The following is a 24,870-nucleotide window of genomic DNA, read 5'->3' on the forward strand; positions in this document are numbered from 1 at the left end:
CATTCTCATTCTCTCCCTCCATCTCTTTTTTATTATATATTTTATATATAATATTTTATATATTTTTATTATATATAATATATATAAGTTATATATATATATAACTTACTTATTGGTCATTTATGTTTCTTTTTGAGACTAATCTGTTCATTTTATAAAGTTCACATATTCTTAAGGTAGCATACCCCAAATTTATAATAAGGGCAATTCTTTCTATATTTCCTCCATATTCATTGTTTTCCTGGCAACAACTTAATCTACTACAAGACATGACACAGAAATAAAATAACATGATGGTGTGCTTACTTGAACTTAAATTTGTGAAGTGTTAAAGATTTTGAGAATAATTTGACCAAGGATGAGAAAATTCAAAATAATTTGACCAGGGATGAGAAAATTAACAATGGACAGCCTATCCGACTAGATTAGAAACCACGAGCTTAACTGCCTTGTTGGATTAGATAAAGTGATCCAAGAAGAATTAACTGGACTGAACAGAGAAAGACCTACTGTGTTATATGGCAAATCGTGCTTTCTCCCTTGTGTAGGCAGAGGCTTCAAAAGAGTCACGAACTGATGTTACAGACGTTCTTAGCATCTTGACTAAAGCTTTTTCTGAGCTCACATTTGGATGTTATTAATTGGTCGCTGGTTTGCCAGCTTCTAGCCATGGCATTTGTTATTCGTTCACAAGCCTAAACATAAATAAGTTACCTCATGTTCAGCCTCTGTAAGCTTCAAAGTGCATCAGTGTAAATGTCAGTACTGACATATGCATCAGGTTCAGAATTCTAGTTTCCATGGTGTCATATGAGTAAACCAGAAATTTTCACCCAACTGAATGATTACAGTACTGGGAAGACTCAATTTTAATTGAGTGAATCAAAATGTTTTGAGTCATGTGCACCAAAGAGGTTTACAGGGCTAGTGTGAGTACATCTGCAGGACTCAGATGGTACCCACTGTGCACCAAAGTGTGTGATAAACATGGGTGTAAAACTCTCTGGTGAGATAAAGCAGAGACAGGCGTGCCACAGCTATTTTCTAGCATTATTACACTTTAGCTTCTGCAATGACACAAAGCCCTTTCCAGATGACCTGCAGGATAATTTTAATAAGTGAATAACAGCTTCCAGATGTTACGCCTATCTCAAATTATTTGTTGGGTTTGAATTTGACCAACATTACTTCTGTTAGTGGTAATGATGAAGCTGAAGTTTCCGTCGCCTTCTCCAAGCTACAGCGTGAACAGCTGGCTGCCTGGTGGAACTTGCAGCCGGTTCTGAATGAACAACCTTTGCAGCCTGCGGAAGTCAGCAAATGCGCGTCCTCCTGTGGGGGTCAGGATCCGGGGGAAGGGGAGTGAGGGGCAGAATTCCGGACTCTGGAGACCAAACTCAAAGCTGCAGATCTAACTTCATTGTCCAGTGTAACAGCCCTTAAATGATTGAAAGGCCAAGTGGACCATCCCATGCTAGCCTCAAGGACCAGAAACAATCAGGTTGGTGCAAATGTGGGGGACGTGGAGTGGGGGCAAGGTCAAATTTAGGAGACTTCTGTAAAGAAGGGGAAAGCAGTCATCACCTTAGCTTCGGATTGATTTTGAGACTTCACTAGTGTGCTAGGAGTCCCTACTGGATCAACACTGTGCAGTGGATCAGGATCTTTTGAGGAGTCGTAAGAGTTGCTGACGCTTCACTCGCCATTCCGTAAGGGCCTCCAAAAGGCTTTTCTCGACATTCCCCACATTGTCCCGGTGCTTGTAGATTTGTTTGTAGACCCAGTGGGAACGGGTTTTGAGGGTGATGGATCACTGAGGGCAACTCAAAGAATTTATGTGCCGTTTTTACCATCCCACTTAGAATTCAGAATTCTCAGAAACACAGAGTGCCACCCAGCTCACCCCTTCACAACGAACTGAAGGCTTTGGAGACTACTGAAAAGAAAAAAAAAAACATTGGCTTAGGACCCCCAAGAACCAGTTCTCAGCACAAAGGAGATTTATTTGCCACAGAGGGACAGAGGGGCAGAGAATAAGAGACCAAGACAGGAGATAGAGGACACAGGAGAAGAGGAAGAGAACACTCGAGAGGAAGGAAGGGAATTTGTTCTGGAGGGACAGAGGACTGCCTTTGGATAGAGAGAAGACAGACCTGGCACACAGGAAAATGGAAATTTATAAAGGTACAATAGGAAATGCCACCCCAATCTGCTCTTCCCCTTGGTGCATCTGGGCACTGTTGCGTACCAGGCTGGCCTGGAGGAATGAAGCTTACTGTGCACATGGCAGATGGTTTAGGCAGGATCTCAGTCAGCACTGAGTATGGGAGAACTAGACTTTTCTGGAGATGGTTTTCTGTGAAACAGCTCTCTTTATTGGGGGTGAGCAGAACTATATGAACCTTGGAGAGTGGGTAGGCATTTTCGGGGTGAGTGCACAACATTGGCAGCTACTATAGCATACATTAATCTTGTATATTATACAAAGTCCCATGCCTTCCTTAGCTCCACAGGGTGCAGAGAGCTGGCAGCGCTATCTGCAGGAGCTCCTCAGATGAAAGCACATCCCATCAGACTGCTTCTTTCACCGTGAAAGCTCCTGAATGTACTTGCATGCACCCACCTTGTCATTCAACTGCCGCCAAATGTACTGAATTGCATGATTTTCTTCGTCTGGAATCACTGGGCGATTTCTCTCAGTCAGTGAATGAACAACTGGAGCCTTAAGTCAACCCTAAGAAGTTCTTTGATACATCATTCAGCTTCTTGGACGACTTTGCAGCATACACATATAAGGGGTTATGTATCATTTCCCTCTCTCCCACACAAAATACCTTAGTGATTAGTGTGTTCACAATTATTATCACACGTATTTTGTCTAGGGTGTCTGTGAATACTTCAATTCTATTTCACCTTCCAGATTTTAGTTAGGATATTTGTGACATTTCAATTTGTGAGTTAAGTCATTTAATTACGCCAGTTTAATTCACAGAAGACAACACACCAAAAGGACCTCTTTGTGCATTAGTTACTTTGCAGTTGGCTGAGATAAAATATATGACAAACCCAACTTTGGGGAGAAAGGGTGTATTCTGGCTCACGGTGTGAGAACACAGTCCTTCATGGAGGGGAGGTCATGCTGGCAGAAGCTTCAGGACGTATCTGGTCACATGGCATTTGCAGTCAAGAATTAGAAAGCAATGGATATCAGTGCTCACCTCACTTTCTTTTTTATGCATGCTAGGTCCCAAGCCCAGAGGTTGGCACTGCTCACTTTAGAACAGTTCTGTCACCTCAATTAGTGTAATCAAAAAATATTTTACAAGAGTAGTAAGATAATCTCAAGACCTGTCTAGCAGGTGACACTAGATTCTGCCAAACTGAGGAAATTACTATCACAGGTAGATTTTTTTTCTTTTCTTTTTCCCCCTTTATTAGGTACTTTTCTCACAAACTGAATACAATTTTTCCTTTCTCCAGTTCTCCCAGTTCCTCCCCACCCCTTCTCCAACTTTCTAATAAGAGAAAGATCCACTTTCTCTTATTAGAAAAGAAAAAACAGACGTCCAGGAGGTAACAATGAAACATAACAAAATAAGATAAAATAAAAATCAACACATCAAAGTTGGACAAGCCAACAAATAAATAAAAAGGAATCAAGAGAAGGCACAATAATTAGGGAGCACTGTGTACACATTCAGGGAGTCCCATAAAAGTAGTAAACCAAAAGCTATAGTATCTAGAGTGAGCTGGTGCAGACTGTGTAGGCCCTGTGACTGCTGTTTCGGTCTCTGAGGTTATATGAGCTCTGCCCAGTTGTTTAGTTGTTTTCCAGGTGTCCTCCTGTCCTCCTCCCCCCTCTTCTCTGGGATTCCCTGCGCTCTAAAGGGAGGAATTTGATGGAGACATCTCATTTAGAGCCGCACATTCCAAGGACTCTCTGTGTGTGAAATGTCTGGCTGTGGGCATTCGTGTTTCTCTGCATCTACTTCAGGAGCGAGTCTTTATGATGATAGCTAACCATGGCACAGATCTGTGAGTAGAGCAGAATATCATTAGGAGTCATTTAACTGTTACTTTTTCTTTTTCTTTTTTTTTTCTTTTTTTTTTTTAACTCTGGTTCTTGGTCACCTACATACTATCAGGTATGGGTTCTCTCTCATGAGAGTGAGCCTTAAGTCAAATCAGACATCGGTTGGTTACAATCCGAAGGTTTGTGCCACCGTTGGTCAAACATATTCTGCATGCAGGACAGATTGTAGATGAAAGTTCTCTTGTTGGGTTGATGTTTACTTTTCTCTTTTGGTAGCCTACAGAGTATCTTTCTGTGTCATAGATACTACAACATGAGGGTGAAGCTTATATGTAGGCATCAGCTCAACTTCTCCATGTCCAATGAGTTGTGTGGGTATTTTCTTCAGCAACAGAGCCTTGCTGTCAGTTTGTAAAGAGCAACCCACAGCCTGGGTAGTCCGGGGGATTTCCGTGGGGCCTTTTTAGCCTACAACTTAAGCGGATGAAACCTAGTCCCAGCACATGCGGCTTTCTTCGGTGACAGAAGATGGCCTTAGGGGTTGCATCTCATTATTTGGAAATGTAATAAGGATCACCTCCATATATTATAAGAAATTTTCACTGTGCTGGGTTTCCATACCACTGTCAAATGCTCTTTGGTTGCAGCTGTCTCTCCCCTCATTCCCTCCCTCAGTCCCATCTTCCCTTCACCTTCCTGCCTGATCCTGCCATCCTGGTTCAGTTCACTCCTAAATTCTGTTCTATTTTCCCGGCTGGGGGGTTCCATGTGTCCATCCCAGTTACTTCCTCTATGCCTAACCTCTTTATATCTATAGATTGTACCTCGGCTATTTTTTATTTAATGGCTGATATCCACATAGAAGCAATACACACCATATTTATCTTTCTGGGTCTTGGTTACCTGTCGAGAACTATTTGTTTAGATATGTACCCCATTTTTAGATTGGGTTGTTTTTGTTATCTAGTTTCTAGAATTCATTATATATTTTAGATATTATCCCTGTATCAGATGCGAAATTGCTAAATATATATATATGTATATATATATATATATTTTTTCTCATTCTGTAGGCCTTTACTTTGTGTGAATGACAGTGTTCTTTGCCTTATAGAAACTTCTTAGTTTTATAAGATCCTATTTATTAATTGTCCTTAGTGTGTTAATGGTATTTTCTTCAGAAAGTTTTCTCTTGTGCCTATGTTTTCAAGACTATCTCTAATTTTCTCTTATATCAGGTTCAGTGTATGCGGTATATTGCTGAGGGTCTTTGATCCATTTGGAGTTGAGTTTTTTGCAGGGTGATAAGAATGGATCTATTGTATTCTCCTGCATGCAGCCATCCAGTTTGACCAGCACCATTTGTTGAAGACACTGTCTTTTCTTTTTCTGGCCTCTTCATATAATAATAATAAAAAAATCAGGTGTATGGGTTTATATCTGGGTCTTCAGATTCTTTCCATTGAACAACATGTCTCATTTTATGCCAAAACCATTCCGTTTGTATTACTGTCGCTTTGTAGTATAATTTGAAATCAGGAATGGTAAGAATCATGCTGAAACTTTGATTGGGATTGCATTGAATTTGTAGATTGCTTTTGGTAGCATTGTCATTTTCACTATATTAATCCTAACCATCCATGAACATGGGAGATATTTTTATATTCTTGTATTTTCTTCAATTTCTTTCTTCAGTTACTTGAAATTTTGTCACTCAATCATTCGCTTGCTTGGTTAGTTACTGCAAGATATTATATATTATATTATTGAATATATTATATATTATATTATATTGGGAAAGGTGTTGTTTCCATTTTTTTCTCATTCTGTTTGTCATTTGTATATAGGGCTGCTACTGATTTTTGTGAATTAATTTGTATCTATCTACTTTGTTGAACGCTTATCACTGTAGAAGTTCCCAGGTGGAACTTTTAGGGTCACTTATGTATAGTGTCATATCATCTGCAAATAATGTTACTTTGACTTCTTCCTTCCTAATTTGCCTGCCTTTGCTTTCCTTCAGCTGTCTTATTGCTGTAGCTAAGACTTCAAGTACTGTATTAAATAGATATAGTTAGAGTAGACAAATTTGTCTTGTTCCGGGTTTTAGTGGAATTGCCCTGAGTTCCTTCCCATTTAAGCTGATGTTGATTGTCAGTTTTTTGGATATTGCCTTTATTATGTTATAGTATGTCACTTTATCTCTAATCTCTCCAGGAATTTTATTGTGAAGGTGTGTTGGATTTCATCAAAAGCCTCATGTATCTAACGACATGATGATGTGGTTTTTGTCTTTCAGTTTGTTTATATGGTGGATTATATTTATTGGTTTATGTATGTTCAACAATCCTGAGGTGTCTTTCTGGGATAAAACCTACTTGATCACATCTTTCTGATGTGTTTTTAGATTTGGTTTGTAAATATTTTATTGAGTATTTTTACATCTATGTTCATAAGGGATATTGGTCTGTAATTCTCTTGCTGTGTTGGGTCTTTGTGTGGTTTGGGTATCATAATAACTGTGGCCTTGTAAAATGAACTGGACAATGTCCCTTCTGTTTCTATTTTTGTGGGAGAATTTGGTGTTAACTGTTTTTTTTGAGAGTCAGGTAGAATTATGTGATAAAACCATCTGACTCTGAGATTTTTTGGGGAGGGGCAGGGGGACTTTTAATGACTGCTTCTATTTCAACAGGGGTTATAGGTCAATTTACATTGCTTCTCTGATCTAGATTTAACCTTGGTGAGTGGTACATATTGAAGAAAAAATCCAGTTCTCTTAGATTTTCCAGTTTGCTGGGGTACAGTTTTTTTTTAACGTTTTATCATTATGATTATATTGATTTCCCATTAACTCTAGCATTTCTTTGTTTAGTTTTTTTGTCTAGTTTTTTTCCTTGGTGATAATGGAGTACTGAATTCTACCATTATCAGTGTATGTGGGTCAAGAAGTGATTTAAACTATAGAATTTTTTTTTAAATGTAAGTATCCTCATGTTTGGGGAATAGACGTTAAGAATTGCAATACAGTATTTGTGTATTTTTCCTTTGATGAGAATGTAGTGCCCCTCCCCATCTCTTCTGATTAGTTTTGGTTTGAAGTCTATACAGTCTTTTTTCTTGGCATCTCTTTTTGCAATCCTTTACCCTAAGGTAATGTATATTTTTAATGGTGAGTTGTGTTTGTTGGATGCAACAAAAATATGGGTCCTGTTTTTGCATTAATTCTGTTAGTCTGTATTGTTTTATTGGAGAATTGAGGCCATAGATATTGAGAGATATTGTGACCAACGATTGTTAATTCTTATTATTTGTTGTTGTTATTGGTAGTGGTGCTAGTGATGGTGTGTCTGTTTTCCCCTTCCTTCAATTTTGGTGGTCTGGATTATTTTTTTACTAATTAATTAATTTTTTATTCACTTTACATCCTGGTTGTAGCCCCATCCCTCCTCCTTTTCCAGTCCTATCCTCTCTTCCCCCCTCCTCTTCAGAAAAGGGGAGCTCCCTTTCTCACCCACCCCAGCTCATCAAGTTGCATCATATCCTCTTCCCCTGTGGCCTGGGGGAAGTGGTCAAAAAACTGGTCTGCTTTATGGAACGAAGCAGGCCCCGCCTTCGTGTAGGCAGAAAGCACCGTGGAGGTGCAGAAAACTGTGAGCTGTGCTTGGCCACTGGGCCCGATGAACTGGGGTTGGGATGCTGGCTTCAGTAACCAGGCAGGAGAGTGATCCGAGGTCTGGTTGCTGGATGGGGATCCGAGTTCCACACTCAGGTTGGCTGAAAACCATGAGCAGGTGCTGCCAGACCTCGACAGTGGTAGGCAGAAAACACTGTGTGTCCTGAACCATGTCATGGAGACAGTCTTGGCTGGAACTGTGTGTTCCCTGCATCCGGGATGGGGATGTTCCCTCCTGGGAAGCACCAATGTCAGTGTTTTGGGGTTGATGGATTGGTTACTCACTGTAACCGCAGTCTGTGACCTTCGGCCACCCAGACACAGTATGCCCTGGCCACCGCCATCTTGGAAATCCCAGTCTGGGGTTATTTATTCCCCGTGTTTTCATGACCTCAGGTAACCTCCTGAGGTTGGAATTTTTCTTTTAGCACCATGTGTAGGGCTCTATTTGTAGATCTGCATTGTTTAGATTTGGTTTGATAATGGAATATCTTATTTTCTCCATCTACGGTAATTGAGACTTTTCCTGCGTATAGTGTCTGGGCTGGCATCTGTGGTCTCTTTAGAGTATGGAATACATCTGTCCAGGCCCTTCTGGCTTTTTGAGTCTCTGTTAAGAACTCAGGTACACTTCTTTTTTGTTGTTTGCTTTGAGACAGGGTTTCTCTGTGTAGCCTAGGCTGTCCTGGACTCGCTCTGTAGAGCAGGCTGGCCTCGAACTCACAGAGACTGACCTGCCCTGACTCCCAGGGTTCTGGGATTACATGCATGTACCACCACTCCCGGCTCTAATAGGTCTGACTTTGTATGTTACTTGGTCTTTTTGCCTTGCAGCTTAAAAAAAAAAATCCCCTTTAAAAATTCTGTACGCTTAGTGTTTACATATTTATGTGCTAAGGAGACTTTCTTTTCTGATCTAATCTATTTGATGTTTGCTATGCTTCTTGTACTTTGATAGACATCTCTTTCTGTATGTTTAAAATTTTTTATTTTATTATTTTGTTGAAAGTATTTTCTGGGCCCTTGAGCTGGGTTTCTTCTTCTTCCTCTATTCCTATTATTCCTAGGTTTGGTCTTTTCATAGTGCCCCCAATGTCCCGAATATTTTGTTCCATGTCAGGATTTAAGATTTTCTAAGTAAACCTCAACATAAAATAAAAAACCTCAACATAAAATCAGACACAGTAAACCTGTTAGAAGGAAAAGTGGGGAAAACTCTAGAACTCATTGGCACAGGAGACAACTTCCTGAACAGAACACCAACAGCACAGGCTCTAAGAGCAACAATCAATAAATGGGACCTCATGAAAATGAAAAGCTTCTGTAAAGCAAAGGACACCGTTATCAAAACAAAATGACAGCCTACAGATTGAGAAAGAACCTTCACCAACCTTATATCTGACACAGGGCTAATATCTAGAATATATAAAGAACTTAAAAAGTTAAACACCAACAAACCAAGTACTCCAATTAAAAAATGGGGAACAGAGCTAAACAGAGAATTCTCAATAGAGGAATATCGAATGGCAGAGAAACACTTAAAGAAATGCTCAGCATCCTTAGTCATCAGGGAGATGTAAATCAAAATGACTCTGAGATTTCACCTTACACCCATTGGAATGGCTAAGATCAAAAACTCAAGTGATAACACATGCTGGAGAGGATATGGAGAAAGGGGAACCCTCCTCTATTGCTGGTGGGAGTGTAAACTTGTACAACCAGTTTAGAAATCAATCTGACTTAGAAAATTAAGACTAGTGCTACCTCAAGATCCAACTATACCACTCCTAGGCATATATCCAAAATATGCTCAAGTATACAACAAGGACATTTGCTCAACCATATTCATAGCAGCTCTATTCATAATAGCTAGAATCCAGAAACAACCTAGATGTCCCTCAGTGGAGGAATGGATACAGAAATTTTGGCACATTCACGGAATGGAATACTATTCAACAATTAAAAACAAGGAAATCATGAAATTTGCAGGGAAATGGTGGGAACTAGGAAAGATCATCCTGAGTGAGGTATCCCAGAAGCAGAAAGACACCCATTATATGTACTCACTTATAAGTGGATATTAGAAATATAATATAGGATAAACATACTAAAATCTGTACACCTAAAGAAGCTAAGCAAGAAGGAGGACCATGGGTAAGATGATCAATCCTCATTCAGAAAGGCAAATGGTATGGACATTGGAAGAGGAAGAAAGCTGGGAACAGGACAGGAGTCTACCACAGAGGGCCTCTGAAAGACCCTACCCAGCAGGGTATCAAAGCAGATGCTGAGACTCATAGCCAAACTTTGGCCGGAGTTCAGGGAATCTTATGAAAGAACGGGGAGATGAAAGACCTGGAGGAGACAGGAGCTCCACAAGGAGAGCAACCGAACCGAAAAATCTGGGCACAGGGGTCTTTTCTGAGACTGATACTCTAACCAAGGACCATTCATGGAGATAGCATAGAACCCCTGCTCAGATGTAGCCCATGGCAGCTCAGTCTCCAAGTGGGTTCTCTAGTAAGGGGAACAGGGGCTGTGAATTCAGTAGCTGACTCTTTGATCACCTCCCCCTAAGGGCGGAGCAGCCTTATCAGGCCACAATGCAACCAATCCTGATGAGACCTGATAGGCTAGGGTCAGATGGAATGAGAGGACCTCCTCTATCAGTGTACTTTGGGAGGGGCATGGGAGGACAAGTGGGAGGAGGGGAGGAGTTGGCAGGAGATGAGGGAATGGGCTCCATCTGGTATACAAAATGAATAAATTATAATTAATAAAAATCAATTAATTAAAAAACAAAACAGAAGTGATTTTCTTCAAACGATACTTTCTGTTTGTGTTTTCCTGGATTTCTTTAATTTCATTACACTGTTTATTTGTGTTCTCTTGAATTACTTTAGGGAATTTATTCAGTTCCTCTTTAAGGGCCTCTCTCATCTTTATGCAGGATATTTATACAGGGTGCTTTCTTGTGCTTCAGCTCTGTTCAAATATTCCATGCCTGTTGTTGTAGTGGAGACATGTTGTTCTGGCTGTTGTTGATTGTGTTTTTCTGCTGATGTCTATTCATCTGGGATTGGGATGATTATAGGTGAGTGATGATATATGGTTTTGTTTCTCTTAGGTGAGCGTTTTGTTCCTTGATTTCTGCTTCCTCCCTGGACTTTAGGAGAGCCTGGTGGCTGTGTGCTGTCTGGTAGAAAATTTTCTGTAGACCTGTTTCCATGACCTGCTCAGCTAGTGTCTTCCCAGGGTATGTCTGTTGGTATTGGAGGCTGGTATAATGGCGTGAGTTGGAGAGAAGGAAGGATGGAGGATAAGTTCTTTGTGATCCATTGGGGATGGTGTCAGAGAGGAAAAGGAGACAATGATTTTTTTTTTTTCTACAGAGCTAGAGATGAGACTGGAGGGATTGGATCCAGAGGAGCAGAAGAAAAAGTGTGGACCCATTGTCAGCCTACCTGTTTCTTTGGCAGGAGCAGCCCTTGGGTTAGTAGGCAGTGCTTGCTAGGGTTGGGGGCTGAGGCAAAGCAGTAAGCAGGAAGAGGAGGGTGGAAGGGGAAGATGAGTGAGAGCCACAGGAGGTGGTAACAGGAGACAGAGAAGGCTGCCATAGGTGTTCTGCTGCCACGCTGGGGATCATCAAATTTGGGGGATTAACTTTTTCCTTAAGATCATCTTGATTAATTAAAATTTACATATAATAAAATCTAAATGAATACATTTCAATGAGGTAGCTACGAGCTACACATAGTCTTAAATCTGACGCCTAAATCATTAACAGAAGCTTGTTTCTTCTGACTTCATGGTCAAAGTCATCCCCATAGTTCTTACCTGGCACAGCTCTGATCTGTGTCTATACAGGTTTTAACTTCTGGAATTTCACACTAATTCAAGCAGAATATGTATTTTTGTATCTGGCTTCTTTCATCAAGCTTATGTCTTTTAGGCTCTGTTCCTGTTGCTGATTTTATTAATGATGCATTTATTTTTAGTTCTAAGTAGGATTCTTCTGTGTGCATTTATCACAGCCATAAAGCCGTCACCAACATTCAAGAATGAAGAATAAGATTGTTTGGATGACACACTTACAGTCTGACCCCAAGCCCAGAAGTAGATGGTCCACATAAAATGAAATCAATAGTATTTTTGACATTTGCTTTGTTTCATAATGCTTTTTTTCTGGGCATTTTTCCCATAATTTTTTTTTGTTTATATACTATGGTTTTCTATTTTATGTTTCCATGAGACTTCTGTTTGTATGAATGTGTGTCCCTCTCTGTATGTGTTTCTTCTACTTTTTCTTAGGCTCTTTTTTTATGTTTTTTTGTTGATTTATTTTGTCCTACTCTTTAGTTGCCTGTTTTCTAATGACAGAAAGAAGGAGTGTAGATTTGGGTGGTGGGGAAGTGGGGAGGATCTGGGAGGAATTGGGAAAGGAGTAGCTGTGATCAGACTATATTGTGTGAAAAATTCTATTTTCAATAAAAGAAGAATATTTTTAAAAGATTGTTTGGTTGAATAAGGTAATCTATTTAACTGTAAGAAGAGCAGCTGACTTGTGCAAGGTGCCAAATTTGGACATGGTCACTCACTAAGAGTAAGACTTATTGTTTCTTATAAAAATTGGTTATGATGATATGGTATCTGTGTATCATGTCATGACCGGGAAGAGGCTATTTACCTATGTGCACCAAAGGTAACTGTTTCCTGTAAACACACCAATGCTTTCTGCTTCTGTTTGGTTCTCTTTACTACAACATGTTCTCAGGGTTCCATTTGAGAAGAATTAGAAGAGATGACCCAAGGTCTACTACTATATAGAGTTTTATAGAGTGTAGGAGTTCAGCTTGAAAAGCTCAAAAATAGAGAAAGTTTCCTTATTACCAGGTCTCAGGTTGCAGTGGAAAGGAGTTGACTGCAGCTGTAAAGTATAATGTAGATAAGAACAATGGTTAAATACTACTTATTTAGCAATTTTCTTAAAACACTGCTTATACTATTTGTCAAGCATGACTTTACTTGCTACTTGTAACAAAATGACCTTGAGGAATAGCCAAAACAATGCTCATTGCCCTCAACAACCTGCTGACTGACACATTTCTGTCAAATCTTGCTTTCTTGCTGGCCCCACCTTATGGTTTTAGAAAATAAGATGACAGTAAAAACTAGACCTGGAATCGAAGCCTAAAACTAGACCTGGGATGGAAGCCTTTCATGAATGCTCCTGGCTTTGATACACCAATGATATCTCCTCTTTTCTACTTTCATTGGTGTTGAGGTGCTTAGTCCAGAAAAACTCCCTCAACATTTCTGGAGGCCCTGGTAAATTCTTCTTCACCACTACCCTATTGGTTCAAAGAGGATACTGCTTCCAGGCCTTTCAGCCTGCTGAAGGTCTCTGGAAGTGAGAAGCAGTTATCCCCAGTGGAATTTTGGGGTTCCTTTTCAGTGGCCAAGTGGACTGTAAAACACAGGATAGGAGTTGTTGAGTGGAAGAAACTGAGAGTGGATGTCCAGACCAAGTAAGGACCTCTAGAAAATAGGTAGGAAGAGCCAGGAGAGTCTTTGCCTTGCTCTGAAACATCACAAGCCAGGCCTCCATTGTCTCCACTGCTTTCAACATTATTACTTTCTAACCTCCTACAGAACATCCCACTGAGCTCTCAACACTCAGTAGTTTTTCTAGCCACAGTTCCAAAGTTCTTCCTCTCCCGAACAACATGGTCAAGTCTGAAATACCTCACTCCTAGTTATCAAGTTCTGTCCTTTAATACAAATTTATTTATTTTTTACTAATTACAGTTTATTCACTTTGTATCCCAGTAGCCCCCTCCCTCATCTCCTCCCAACCCCACTCTCACTCCCTCATCTCCTTCCATGCCCCTTCCAAAGTACACTGATAGGTGAGGTCCTCTTCTCCTTCCCTCTGACCATAGCCTATCAGGTCTCATCAGGATTGGCTACATTGTCTTCCTGTATGGCCTGATAAGGCTGCTCTCCCCCTCAGGGGGAGGTGATCAAAGATCCAGCCACTGAGTTCATGCCAGAGACAGTCCCTGTTCCCATTACTAGGGAACCTACTTGGAGACTGAGCTGCCAATGGCTACATCTGTGCAGGGGTTCTAGGCTATCTCCATGAATGGCCCTTGGTTGGAGTATCAATCTCAGAAAAGACCACTGTGCCCAGGTTTTTTGGTTCTGTTGCTCTCCTTGTGGAGCTCCTGTCCCAAGCAACTTAACGGCACACCTAAAAGCCCTAGGAAAAAAGGATTCAATTTTAAGTTCTGTCTTAGTTATGATTTCTATTGCTATTGTCATAAACACTAAGACCAAAAGCAAGATGGGGAGGGAAGGCTTTATTTGCCTTATACTTTTACATTGTAGTTTATCACTGAAGGAAGTCAGTACAGAAAGTAGAACAGAGCAGGAACCTGGAGGCAGGAGCTGATGCAGAGGCCATGGGGTGGGTGCTGCTTATTGCCTTGCTCATGACTTACTTAGGTGTCTTCCTTATAGAACCCAGAACCACCACTCACAGTAAACTGGGCCTTCCCCCACCAATCACTAATTTCCAAAAAAAAAAAAAAAAAAAAGTCCTACAACTAGAACTTACGCAGGCAATTTTTCAAGTGAGGTTCCCTCCTTTCAGATAACTCTAGCTGTGTCAAGTTGATGTAAAACTAGTGAGCCCAGAGGACCCCTGAGAATATGGGCATACATACCTCCAGTAGTTCTGGAAGGATTTTGCTGACACTGGATGAAAATAGCACCACTCTCTCAGTTCTTAAAGCCTTAGGTGTCAAGCTGTGGATAGGATACACCCCAACCACATCCAGGCTGCTGTGCACAAGAGGCAGGAGTGGTGATGAGTATCTAATCCAGACCAGCCTCTGGAACTGACTAGCTCACAATGATTTCAGAGTGGAGACGACAGGTCAGGCCCTACTCTTCTTTGTATGTCCTCCCTGATCCCGTGGACATGCTTTTGCGTGGTCTCCACTTAGCCGCTCTGACCCTGTCACACAGATTTATCTGGAGGGCAAGCTTATCTCAGGGCCACTCCATTTCCTGGACACCTATCGGTATAAATATCTGCCCACAGAGGGATTTTTGTCTCTCTTTCAGAGGACTTTTACTGAGGAATAGGCCAGCTACTGGCCATCTCTCAGACCTCCTCAAGCTGTGATGGAACTGCCCACAGCAATTAAACAGACTGTGATTCCTTTTCGAGATGGCCACAGATAATGACAGGCTATGAACAAATAGCCAGAAGACAAAAGAATGATTGTGGGTTGTGTGAGAACCTGTTGGTCTTAACCTAGATACTGCACAAATAGATTCTGATTTGAAAGGGGCCTGAAAAAGGGCTCCCATAGAAGAAGAGGGAACTAAGGCCAAATGGTTGTAGGGGGGCCAGGGAAGTAGAATATAGAAAAAAAAAACATTAAAAGGCATGTCTTAAAATGCTGGTTTTAGACAGGCATTTGTGGTGTACGCTTTTAATGCCACCACTCAGAAGGCAGACACAGGTGCGTCTCTGTGAGTTACAGACCAGCCTGGTCTATAAAGCTGAGTTCCATGCCAGCCACGACTATATAATGACCATTCCCAGAAAAATTTTTTTTGGGGGGGGCTGTATTAAATGCCAGCCATGCGTTTTCTTACTTAGATCAGGACTGCAGGATGTGCTCGCATGCAAGCAAGGTCATGTGTATTCAAGTAGGAATGACTAACCAAAGCCTGACTGTCAACTCAGAAGAAACATGTGAACTAGGTCACCTGTTCAGGTCATAGGAAAGGTCCAATATTTGAAAGAAAGGAAGGAAGGAATAAAGAAAGGAATGAAGGAAGAAAGAAAGGAAGAATGGAAGGAAGAAAAGGAAAGGAAGGAAAAAAGGAAAGAAAGAAGGAGCTGTGTTAGACTAGCTAAAAGATGAGTAGCTCCTAATGGTATAAACTGTCCCTGCCCTAAGGGTATTTATGCCAGCTGCCTAGGAGACAGTGGCAGACTGGTATTCTTGGCTCCTAATTAGATGTGTTCCCAGGTAGTGAGGTCCAGAAATACTTATATTCCTTAGGTTAAAGAAATAAGAGAACTGTACTTCAACCAGCCCTGCTCGGAATGCCTCTGACAGGCCCAACAGCAGGCTTCCAATGAGCTTACCAAAGCCAGTTCTCTACTCAGATAAGAACAACTTAACTATTGTTCAGGAAAACCTGGTGTTTAGAAAATAGATTCATTGACAACACTGGCCCTCCAAAATCATATAGGACGAGATTTGACAACTGCTTTTAAAAAGGTATATATGTGGTTTAAAATGAGACATGCTGTGTTTGCACTAATCAGCCAGGACCGAGGGGAGAAAAGGCCAAATGCTGTCTTAAAAGATTAAGGCTAAAGGCACAAATGAGCCAGCGTAGCACAGCACGGATGATACAACAGGACTGTTTCTTCCAGATAAATTTATAAGCTCCTGTGAAGGTGAAGAGGCGTGAATGAGGTAGAACGAGGTAGAAAAGAGCAGACCATTAGATATTGATTTCCGTAGTGGTTTATTTAGAGCACTGTTTACACTGCTTATTTGCCAAGCACGACTTCCCTTCCTACCTGGATGACCTAAAAGACTATCCAAGAACACTGCTCATTTAGCAATCTGCTGACTGCCATTTACGTTTCTGTAAAATCTTGCTTTCTTGCCACATCTTGTGGCTTTAGAATATAAAATGAGAATATAAACTAGACCAAGACTTTTTTAGGAGCTATCTGGCTTTAGTCCACTGGTGACATTTCCCCTCTTCTGCCCTCATTAGTGCTGAGGTGCTTGTTCTAGAAAGATTCCTGTAACGTTTCTTCTATGTGATACTCAAGACAATTCCTTAGTGCATTTATTTGGAAGCATGGCATCATCACAAAGCCATTAAACACTAGCAAATATTATGCTTGAAACAAGTCGGTTTCAGGTTGAATCCTGAATCGTGCTTGTACCGAAGTTCATTGTCCAGCTTCAGCCCCTAGAGTTTAGGTGAGGTTGATGAATGTTTGGTGTATAATATGCTTGGAAATAGCATGTTGTGTTTCTTTTCCCCTGGGTAAAAAATGATTTTCTTTAGTGCATTCAGGATCACCCTGCCTTTGTCACAGGTGATCCAACTGAGACTGAACTGTATCTAAGGTGATTAGGCTTTTTTTTTTTTTAATGTCTCTCCAGGGAAAGCCATGTAACACAATCTGCACATGAACATGTACCAAGTGATTCTAAAATGAGTTGGAGGGAGTGATTGAACGTCCCCTGCAATTCTGCAGTCATGTGAGGCTGGAGAATCAGAAACAATCATGACATAACCACTTGCCCCACGTGGTAAGGAATAATATGCCTCTTTGGTACAGTAATGGTCGATTACACTTTGGCTAGGTGAGGTGGTAGGATGTGCAGCTAAGACCAAGATGGTAGAGCGCCTTTGAAGACAATTATAGGGTAGATATATTCTTCTATTTGGTATAAATTGGCCTAGGACTCCCAGAGATCTGCCTGCATCTGCTCCCTGAGTGCTGGGATTACAGGTGTGTGCTACCAAGCCCAGTTAAAAGGTCTATTTTAATTTACAGTTTGAGAGTTCATAGCCCACCATGGTGGCACATTCCGTCAGGGTAAGCTCTCACTTTCCCTGTGAAGCCTCTTTGGAAACACTTTAGTGTGTTTCCATGGTGACGGCAAACCTAATCAAGTTGAGGTAGAAGATGAACCATCACAGAAACCAAGCTCCCAGACAGCAAGTGTATCCAGACTGTGGGCTGATGTTTACCATGAACAATAGAGGTTAAACAGGAATGCAGATCTGGTATATAGTCTCATGTGTGCTAGGATTTGATTTTTCAAACCCCTTTGGAAATATGGTGATTTTAAAAAATACTTTTGTTGGCCTCAAGGAGTTTGGAATCAAACTTTCAGGATTAGAATGAAAAGCTATTGTGTGATTTTTGTCAGTTCAAAAAAATTAAAACGTTAACTATGTTGAGAAATATATAGAAATGGGCATATAACTGACTTATGGAGATGTATTAGTCCATTTTGTGTTGCTATAAAGGATACCTAGGGAGGAACATGCCTCAGGAGCCGGGAGGGGTCAGGGGGCAGGAGGAGAGGATTCGGGCAAGTTCCCTTTGCGAGGTGGGAATCTCATCAGAGCAGGAGGTCTGAAAAGAAGTGTGTTTGGTATGCAGATGTGAGAGAAGACTGCCTGAAACCTGCTTCCTTTGCTACTTTCTGCGGAGGCCTGTTACTACTTATAAGGGTTTTTTTCTTTTGGTCAGCACCTTTCAAGTTGCTGGTGACATGTCCAGTGGTGAAAACCAGGAAGAGCAAAGCTTTTGGATCAGGGAAACATATCCCGTAGGAAGCAGACAAATCCAAATGAAGTTCACTGGGATCAAGTATTTGCTGGGCTAGAGGAATAAACCCGACAGGCGATGATGAAAACAGATTTTCCTGGAGACCTTGGCAGTCAGCGACGAGCTATGCAACAACTAAGAGATCAGGACTCCAGGAGCGGTGAGTTCTGCACCCTCTGGTGACAGTGAAGGCGACGAAGAGGAGATCACACAAGACGAAGTCTCTTCCCACACATCGGAGGAAGACAGTGAGGTAGTCAAAGCGGAGACAGAACGCAGAACAGCCTGTTGGTAGTGGGAATGAAGTAGCAGCGCACGAGGTCACAGAGAACCTAAACTCTGACCCCTTGCTTGAACTCTGCCAGTGTCCCCTCTGCCAGCTAGACTGTGGGTGTCGGGAGCAGCTGATTGCGCATGTGTCCCAGCATCCCGCAGCAGTGCCAACAGTCACCCGTGCCCTGTCTGTGGATCTTTGGGTCGCCACTTCCTAATCCATTCGAAGGCCAGCCGTCTAACTGTGCTGTGTGTGGAGCCGTTTTCCTAGCCGTGCCACTTTCAACAGCGAGAAACTTCCTGAGGTACTTAATGTGGATCCCTACGCCAAGTCCTCAGCGAGGGCCCCTCCATGCTGCAGGAAAGGGCTGCAGTGTACCTCGCCGGAATTCTGCTTGTGTGCACCATCTGTGCTGCTTACCGCAAGCTACTGGAAACACAGACCACCCGTGGACGCGAGTGGGCCCTTCGGCGACAGAACGGACCTTTGGAAGTAAGGCTACAACGACTTGAATGAGAACGCACAGCCAGGAAGAGTCGGCAAGACAATGAGACCCCAGAGGAGCGGGAGGTAGGATGCATGAGGGACCATGAAGCCAAGCGCCTACAGCGCATGCGGGAGACAGACAGCAGCGAGCTTGCTGGCTACAGCGAGATGGGGAGGCCATGAGGCTGAAGGGGGTCAACGGAACCCCAGAGAAGCAGCAGGTCCGACTCATTCGAGAGCGAGAGGCTGAGAGGCTCAAGAGGAGCCCGGAGAAAATGGACATGACATTGCGAACCCAGTTTGGACAGGATCCTTCTGCCGTGGCGGACTTGGAAGCCGAAATGAACTTCTTCCGGTTGCCTGCGAGTCGGGTAGAGTCGGACAGCCAGCTCCTGGGGAAAATAGCCTTTGAAGAACAGAGCAACAGCTCTCTGCACTGATCCACACCCTCCTGCCTGACCTCGCCTCCACTACAGTCCACAGCGATTGGTGCTGCAGGCACCCAGGAGGCCACAGTCCTTGCTGCTACAGGCAGGTCCGGGTTGGCTGCGGGGAAACCTGTGCGCCCTCTGCCTGTGGGAACAGGATGGGGTCAGGAGGGGGCTGGCTCAGTGCAGCTCTGGACAAGGGAGCAGGCACTCCGGAAACCTGGACTCTTCAGCCTGGACTCTTCAGCCGACAGTGGCAAAGCCAGGGTTATGGGGCTGTAGGACCCAGGACAGTCCATGAAGCTGTGAGGGAAAAGAAATTAATTTTATCATTTGAAAACGATACCCAGGTAACTCTTACAGGAAACACTGCGCAGTTCATACATAAAGAGGTTTCCTTGGTTTACAGTCTGTGACTGGAGGGGGCAATAGCCTACTAGGGCGCCTGCCAAGGGACCTGTGGCTTCCACACAGCAAGGCAAGGAAGCAGGAGGAGGCCTTGCCATCAGTCTTAGTCACCTTTCTGTTGCTGTGATAAAATGCCACAAAAAGGCAACTTATAAAAGAAAGGGTTTGCTTGGGGCTTCCGGTTCCAGAGAGCTGTCCGCTACCATACCCATGGAATCACCAGGCACAAGGGCAGAGACAGCTCAGAACGCAACACGTCAAACTGCAATTAGGGAGCAGAATGAGCAGCTCAACATGGCGTGAGTCTTGTGAAATCTCAGCCTTTCCCCCAGTGACATAACTTCTTCCAGCACGGCCTCCCCAACAGCTACCAACTGGGAATTAAGTATTCAGACTCCTAAGACTTACTGGGGAACGGTCATTCCAACCCCACACATCAGGTGCAGAAAAGATGGCGATATTGGGTAGTTTTGCTTTCCAGCTTGAACTCATGAGAACTTCTGGAGACAGGAGAGCTGGCTCATTTCTGAAAGACAGCACCAATCCATTCATGATAGTGGACCCCTATCACTATTTTCCGCTAGGCGCCCCCCCCAACTTCTTCCACCACAACACTGCCACCCTGTGGTCCCAGCTTCCGGAACACAAACTCGATTGGCAGACCATATCCAAGCCACAGCAAAGGAGGGGACAGGAGCTCCCCAGGAAGATCAACAGAGCCAACTCACCAAGGCCCAGGGGGGCTTATGAAGAGTGAAGCACCAATGAAAGGACCATGCATGGACTGGACTAGGCCCCCTACACAGATGGAGCAGATGGGAATCTTGGTCTTCATGTGGGTGGCCTACTAAGGGAGGGAGTGGGGTGGGGGATGGGGTGGGAGTGGGGGCTGTCACTGACATGGCCTCTGTTGCCTGCTTTTTGATGACTTTTCCCTGGCGGGACTGCCAGGCCACAGGGGCAAAAGGTGTGCTCAGTCCTGATGCAACTTGATGTAGTGGGATGGGTTGGGGGATGGGGACTCCCCTTTTCCGAGGTAGGGGAGGAGGTATAGGGGGAAGAGGGCGAGAGGGTGAGACCAGGAGGAGAGGACAGAGGGGGCTTACGATTGGGATGTAAAGTGAATAAGCAGGCAAATAAACAAATAAATAAAAATTTTAAAAAAGGTTTTAAAAAGCTGCTTTATATATATTTAATTATTTTATTTGATTTTTTGAACAGATATTCTATGCATTTCACGATTATGTTCAGGATTGCAGTTTGTCTTTTCAGTCTCTTGAATGTTTATGTCTGCCTGCCTGCCTGCCTGCCTGTCTGTATTGACACAGTCATGATTCTGACTGCGCATCTCTCACGTAGCGCAGGCGGGCCTGGATCTCTCCATGTGGCAAAGGAGGGTATCTTGAGTTCCCCAACCTCCTACCTCTATCTCCCATGCGTTGGGACTACCAGCACGTGTGACTGTGCTTAGTTCGACAACGGCTTTGGCAAAGTAGAAAGTTTTACATTTTAATGAAGCTTAGCCTTTAGGGCTTGTCCTTTTGGGGCTGTCCATGTAGTGTCATTACTAAAAAATTAACAACAAACTCAAAATTTTCCCCTGGGTTATCTTCTAGGAGTTTTACAGTTTTGCAATTCATGCATAGGTATGTGGTTAATTCTGAGTTAATTTTTGTAAAGGTCATAGGTCTAGGTTCACCTGCACGTTTGTGTGTATATGAGCATGGGTGTGTATCATCTTTTCTTTCTTAAACTGCCCTTTCCCTTCGTAAAATGATCAATTGACTGTCTATGTGGGTTTATTTCTAGACTCTTCTGTGTGCTGGCCGATCTGTACAATTATTCCCCCACCAAAATTACACCCTTTTCTCTCTGATTTTCAGTTTTTCTTCACTTTTTACAAATTTCATTTCTTTAGTTTTGCATACATAAAGATGAGGCTTTCACTGTGACATCCTCATAACACGGTCATTATAGCTTATTTATTCCCCTCCCTTTCTATCTCTTCCCTCTAGGTTCCCTTTCTTTCCTTTTTTGTTTTTTCATGCACTCCCTCATTTTCTCTAATTTTCAATCAAGATCTTGTCTCCCCCTTTTATGACCCTCCCTTTTAGTTTCATGACCAAAACACAGACATACATACACCAATCATCTGTAATTTACATAAATATTTCATTTTAAGCTGTATGTTTTATTATGATATTATTTCACTTGATATGATGATTTCCAGTATTAACTTCCTGCAACGGTCATGATTTTATTTTATTTTTTATGGATGCATAAAATTACGTTATGTATGTATACCACATTTTCTTTATCCATTTACATGCTGAACGTCTGATTTGGCCCGGTTTTCGGGCTCTTGCTGATAGTGTTGCAGTAAACACAGATGTGCAAGTGTCTGTGTGTTGACCTAGAGTCATTTGAGCACTTTCCCAAGTATAGCATGTCTTGGTCATAGTTTTTTAATTTTCAGGTTATTAATTTGTTTTGTTTTTGAGGAAACTTCATACTGATTTCCATGGTGGCTATCCAAATTTATATTTCTACAAGCAATGGATAAGGGTCCCTCTGTCCCCACATTTTTTAATTTGTGTTTCCCTGATGACAAGTAGTGTTGTATTCCTTGTCAAGTGTATATATATAGTTTTTATGTATTCTTCTGGCCAGTATCTGTTCATTGAACCAAACCATGATTGATTGGATGAGCTGAGTTTTTGGTGTTTGAGTTTATTATTATTATTATTCTAGATATCCATCCCATGTGCGACATGCAATGGTAAAGTTTTTTTTTTTTTTTTTTTTTTTTTTAAATTTGATGTAATCCTACATCAGTTCTTGGGATTATTTTCTGTGTAAGCATACTTCTCTTTTGCAATTTTCTTGTAATTTTAACATCTTGAAATGTTTGTCTTGTAAGTCTGGCAATAAAGGCTCTGATGTTGAAGCCCCATCTGGGGAGATTAAAAGTGATGTTTGGAGAGAGATGTTATTTTTAAAAAAAAGGAGGAAAAAAAAAAACTAAGTAAGACAAGGTTCAGGCTGTGGCTTGACCCATGAACTTTCAGTGCTGTTCGTTTCAAAGCTTCTGGTATTACATGAGTTCTTTGATCCACTTGAAATTGATTTTTTTATAGGGCGAATAATAGAAACCTAGTTTAATTCTTCTTCAACGCACGCTGTCTTGATTACGGTAGCTTTATGGTAAGTCTTCAAGCCAGGTACCTTCCAGTACTTCAGATTTGCTTTTCAACACTGACGTGGATTTTCTGTGCTTTTTGACTTTCAGTGTTAGACTTTGACTGTTAGAATTTTATTGATAAAATGTTATTATGTTGATAGCCATAACATAGCTTGCTAGGATTTTGACGGAAAATCCATTGAATATATAAATCAAATTATGCAAAACAGTAACCTTGACATATTGGGTCAATCTCTTACATGTTAATGTTCATGTCTCCAAGAATTTGTATTAAAGTCTTAGCCCTTGAGGTAATAGCAAGAATGCAATGCCTGTGACTCAGGAAATGGTCACAAAGGCCATCTCTATTGATCTCAGTTGTCTGATGACAGGTCTTAGAACTGTGGAGATGAATTTATCTTGTTTGGTAGCTACCTCACCCATGACAGTTTGTGTCTTCTTTTTCATTCTTTTACAGTCTTACGCATTAGCTGGGACTTAAAACACAGTATTAAAAAGCAGTAGTGGCAAGGGAGCTCCTCCCTTATCTTTGATCTTAGTGAAGAGCTTCACTTTTCTTTCTATCAGTGCCATCTATAATTTTATTGGTCGATACTCTGTATCAAGTTAAATAGGTTACCCACGCATTTCTGCTTTGCTGGGGACACTTTCCCTCACGTGCAAAATCGTTTGTGGCATTTTCTATCACTGACCTGAAAGCAAACGTTTTGTTTCTTGTTCTTTTTTCTTCCTCCCTTTTTCTCTTTCTTCTTTATGGCTTCATAGTATTCTATTGTAAGGATATACTACTATTTCTCAAACTGATCCGTTTTGGTGGGTAGTTAGGTTATTTGTTTATCTTTTGTTAATACAAATAATGCTATAGTGAATAGTGTTACTCTATTTATAGTTTATTTTCCATATGTGCAAATTCATAAAAGAAAAAGAAATTCATAGAAAGTAAAAGATTTTATTCTCTCTCTATAATCATATATATTTATACATCTATATTTACATCCCTCTGTATATATGTATATGTGTATATGTATATATGTGTCTATGTATCTATATCTCTCTCTCTCTCTCTCTCTCTTTCTTTGACTGTTAAACCGCCTTCCATAAAAGTTATGCCGGATAACTCATACATCAATAACATATGAGGTGTATTTGGACAGTTGTATTTCAGTGTAAACTTTTGTTTTTGTTTTTATCTATTTATTCTTGAGACAAGAGCTCATGCTGTAGATGACATTAGCCTCAGCTCATGAACCTGCTGCCTGTGTTACTTCGATGCTGGGATTGTAGGCATGCGTCACCATTTTCTGTTAGCATGAAGTTTTGATTTACTTCTCTTTTACATCCAGTATATCTACTACACCTATGTTTGGGTCATTTAGTTCCTCCCTACATCCTTTTCTAGTTTTCCTGTTGGCATTTTTGTTTACGAGCTGTGGTAGCTCTTTATCTATTACAGATATTTTTACTTTGATATTTATTCTGGAAGTGTTCAAAATATTCATTTACTTTGTAGGGCTGTATGATGGTTATTGTAGACTGTCAACCTGATTGGATTAGCAAATGGTTAGGAATCAGTGAAGCACAATTCTAAATGTGTCTGTGAAGGTGTTTCCCAAGCTGTTTGATGTGCTGGGAAAGAAGAAAAAAACAAAACAGAGGGTGAACTTTCTAAGCTGAATATGGTCAGCACTATCCAGCAGGGCAGGATAGACTGGAAGTAGGAAGTAGAAACTCACCAAATCAGGATTGCTTTCTATTTTCCCTCTGCTTCCTGGCTGCCATGAAATGAGCATTTCCACTTTGCCATTACCTTCTTCAGATCTATTTCGCCTCATTATAGAAACAGGTACAGTGGATGAAGCAAATTGTCCATGGAATTCAACCTCATTCCTACATTTAAGTTATATATATATATATATATATATATATATATATATATCATATCATATCTCTGTGACAGTGACAAAATC

The 24,870-nt window shown here is 41.6% G+C and overlaps 1 pseudogene; it reads left to right on the forward strand.

Annotated features, from left to right (window-relative positions):
- Window positions 1–987: 987 nt before the first annotated feature.
- On the forward strand, window positions 988–20,067 carry LOC110563017 (zinc finger protein 821-like; annotated as a pseudogene).
- Window positions 20,068–24,870: the final 4,803 nt, after the last annotated feature.

Source organism: Meriones unguiculatus, chromosome 2 (assembly GCF_030254825.1).
Source record: "Meriones unguiculatus strain TT.TT164.6M chromosome 2, Bangor_MerUng_6.1, whole genome shotgun sequence".
Lineage (NCBI taxonomy): Eukaryota > Metazoa > Chordata > Mammalia > Rodentia > Muridae > Meriones > Meriones unguiculatus.